Raw genomic sequence first — 4,350 nt, forward strand, 5'->3', positions numbered from 1 at the left:
TGGAAGGAATCAACTTCTTCCTTCCCAGAATTCTCCTATTTTCATTACATCATTTCTATTTCCTGCCTGGTTTTCCTGCCTATATTTCCTGCCATTGGAGAGAAAGTAAGGAAAATATAGTAGTAGAGATATCTTGTGTGAATCTTTGTATTACATCATTGCAGAAGCAAAATATGGAAAATGATCTAACTGTCCATCAATACGAGATGACTAATTAAATCACAGCACATCAAACATAGAAATGCATTGCAAATGAATGTAATTGCAGGTCAGTGTTATGGCATACAAATCCCTGCTGACCTTGAGTGATAGAAGATTATGTAACCATATATGAAGAATAACATTTCGATGCATATTTGGCTTTTTACTATTGCTTCATATTCTATGACTAACAATATATCTATTATAAATGTGTGTTCATGACAAACCTCAATTCAGAGCAGCAGCTACTGATCTTAGCTTGCTACAAGAATTCAGAGTTCAAGCCGGGTGATGGTGGTGCACGCCTTTAATCCCAGCACTCGGGAGGCAGAGGCAGGTGGATCTCTGTGAGTTTGAGACCAGCCTGGTCTACAGAGCTAGTTCCAGGACAGGCTCCAAAGCCACAGAGAAACCCTGTCTCAAAAAACCAAAAAAAAAAAAAAACAAAAAAAAAAAAAAAAAAAAAAAAAAAAAAAAAAAAAAAAAAAAGAATTCAGAGTTCAGAAAAGGCATCTAATAAATGATAATATCTGTTAGAAAGGCAGGGTACTCAACAAAGTCATTGAGAAAACCTGCCTGTGTCACATGGAGGGGGCCTTATGGGAGCAATCTGGATTATATTCTGTGGAGTTCTTTAGTAGAGACACAGGCATGTGTCATTTTGCCCAGCAAAGATGTGTGGCTGCATTTGTAAAGCTGTGGCAGTCATGGGAGCTCTCTTAAGCCTGAATAGCTACTTGAGCATGCATGACCTCAGCTTTTTCAGTTCTATCCCCTGCCCCACCTCATAGATGGAAGACAAACAAAAGTTAGGCCCTTACCATAGATGACAACATTATCATGAACTATTTGAAATATCACTTAGCTTAAAGCTTAGAAAGACATGAAACAGTCTTAGATGGTTGAGTGTAGGGATAAGCCTGCCCATTGGGGGCGGGCTTGCCTGGGGCAGATGTTTACTGATAAATTGGGTGCTCAGAATCTGCGGGCCCCTTCCTGTTTTCTGTGCTCTGCGGGAACCTTGGTTGCATGAGTCTGGTTTTTGCATTAAAAGTTGTATATACTTATCACAATTTGTCTGCATTAATCTAAACTGCCACATTTTGGCGTCCAATGTTGGGGCAGATTTGTCCCTGCCCTGGCACGGGGAGCTCGATCTTTGCCAGCCTTTGTGAGCGGGATTAGTTGCTGGAGCTCGGGAAGCGTTTGTAATCAAGCGGGTAGCCCGCCGCGCCCATAGCAGGTCCTGGGCCCTCGGCCGCCACCACAGTCGCTGGGCAGCTCACAAGCCTGCACGGGCCTCCCTCCCCCGTGCGGGGCCCTCACCAGGTGCTCCCTAGCCGCTAGCACTCTCAGGTTCACAGTATGCTTTTGGGTGCCGCTTTTAACCCCTCCCTAGTTGGTCTGATTCAAAGTAACCCCTTCCGCACCCACTATAAATCCTCAGGCAGAACAATAAATTTCGGTTTTGAGTTGTTTCAGACCAGCTCTCCACGTGGACTCAAGTGGACTCTTCCACCAGCACAGGCAGGAACCAGTCATTGCAGGTAAATTTTTATTTCTTTTTTTATAAATAAAATGTCTGAGAATATTACTATTCAGGATTTTAACAGTCTTTTTGAGTGTGCCATGTGGGAGATCTTGCAAGAGGTGTCTAGCACCCCACATCTATGGATCCTTCTGGGATTAGTAGTTTTCCTTGGTTTTAGGTGGTTTGACAGCAAAAGTGTGATAGAGTCTTTAAGGAGATGAATCCAGGATTCTTAAGGCAGAAGTTGAACGGCTAAAAACTATTGGAGACGAATCCAGGATTCTTAAGGCAGAGGTTGAACGGCTAAAAACTATTAAGCATGGCAATGATTTTTCTCAAGAATCAGTTTGAAGTTCTACAGGAAGAGAACAGATCTTTGTTTAACAAGACTATTGACAGAGCAAAATTTAGAAAAGGTTTAGGCTGATGTTACGGAGAAATTCATTGCTATGGAAGAGGGAACAGCTGATTTGAATAGTAAACTCCAATCCCTTTCTGTAGGGACTGAAACATTAGTGGCTGGTATTAAGGAGAAATTCATTACTATAGAAGAAGGAACAGCTGATTTGAATCGTAAATTCCAGCAGTCACTTTCTAAAGGGACTGAAATATTAACTGAGAGAATCAAAACTGTTGAATGTGACAATCGAATTTTGTCTAAAGCTTATGACAGATTGGTGGAAAGATTGTCAATACAAGAAGGCACGGTTTATGCCATAAAAATTATGTCCAAAGATGAGATGTTATCTCTAATGGACAAACTTCATACTTTAGAATCTTCAATGAAGGCTTTAGAACATAATTCTGGACAGGAGATACAGACATTGCAGAAGGCAATGGTGAATAGAATTGAAAAGATTGAGGAATTTCTAAATTCTGATTCTGATGAAGAAGAACAAACGGTAGAAAGGCAAATTTTACCTACACCTGTGGGTAAATCCCTCCGAGACAATTTCCACGAAGCTCTACCTACAGCTCTATCTGCCTTTCCAGTAATAACAACAGAGAAGGTGATTGGTTACAGAAACCCTAGGGTCATCAAGGAAGATACATGGGAGCCTGTCCGTATGACTGATCTCAAAGAAATTAAACAGGCTGTCATGACTTTTGGGATGCACGCCTCTTTTGTTAAAGAGATGCTAAAATCTTGGGCCACAACAAGCAGAGCTACTCCCTCTGACTGGTTTCAACTGACCTCTGCAGTCCTTGAGAGTGGGCTGCAATTAAAATGGAAATGCTTATTCAGGCAAGAAGCTAGACTTTTAGAACAGCAAGAAAAGGCGAAGGGAAGTGACATCTCCCTAGATAAAATTCTAGGTGAAGGACTCTTTTCTGACCCTCAAGAACAAGCTAATTTGAATGAAAACACATTCCTCATGTGCACTACTGTTGCAGGAGGTCCTTCCACCCCTCCAACCAATAGCTGCTGAAATACCAGTCCATTGGGCGTGTGGTCTCTCTCCCCCTTTTGTTTAAGTATCTCAGCAGCTATTGGTTGGAGGGACGGAAGGACCTCCCTCAACACACTACAGCAGCCTTTAGGACTTGGGACAGGGTACAAGACCCAGGACAGAAAATGGAATCATTTGTCACCATTAAACAAGGTCAGAGAGAACCCTTTAGTGATTTTTTACAAAGACTTACTAAGGCTGTGCAAATAGGGATATCTGACCCAGATGCAAGACATATAATGATTGAGAATATGGCTTATGAAAACGCAAATGTGGAATGCAAAAAGATTTTGGGGCCTTTAAAGTTCAGATCAGAACCCTTGGAAGAATGGGTCTTGCATACACTGGATGTTGATACATTTGATTATGGCACTGAAGCATGGGTAGAAGAAGCAATTTCCAATGGTAAAAGGAGACACCAAAATACCAAATGTTTTAATTGTGGCAAATGGGTCATATGAAAAGGAATTGTAAACAATGGATTTTGAGAAATAATAATTATGCATCGTCTAGAAATAGCAGAAATAGGAGGACTCAGCCTTCAGGTTTATGTAGAAGATGTGGAAAGGGTAGACATTGGACCAATGAATGCAGATCTACATGGGATAGACAAGGCAACCTGATACAGACGGGAAATGTGAGAGGGGGGCCTCACACGCCCCCATGGCAAACATGGCTCAGTCATTTCCAGTTACTGCAGAGAACGTGCCTCGTCAGAACAATTAGGAAACCCCATGACTACTGTTACAAATAATGATGATCAGAAAGATGAGTTACGTGTGTTTTGGCAAACTTCTATAAATGATCAAAGACCTAAGCTGAGAGTGTGTGTAAATGGTATTTTTATTACTGGCCTGCTGGACACAGGTGCTGATGTAAGTATCAGTACCCCAAAATCTTGGCATCCGTATTGGCCTCTTCAGAATGTATATGTTCAGCTCCTGGGAATTGGAACCCTATCTAGAGTAAGACAGAGCACGAGATGGGTTGAATGTATAGGGCTTGAGGGACAAATAGGAAAATTAAGGCCTTATGTAGCTAATATTGCAATGAATTTATGGGGTCGTGACCTATTACAACAAAAGAATACCCAAATTAACATTCCTGCTACTTCTAGAGCCTATATTTCTGAAAATAATATTAAAAGATATTACAAATGGAGAAAAC

Source organism: Alexandromys fortis, unplaced genomic scaffold, assembly GCF_014885135.2.
Source record: "Alexandromys fortis isolate MF-2015 unplaced genomic scaffold, M_Fortis_MF-2015_v1.1 scaffold_96, whole genome shotgun sequence".
In the NCBI taxonomy this organism is placed as follows: domain Eukaryota; kingdom Metazoa; phylum Chordata; class Mammalia; order Rodentia; family Cricetidae; genus Alexandromys; species Alexandromys fortis.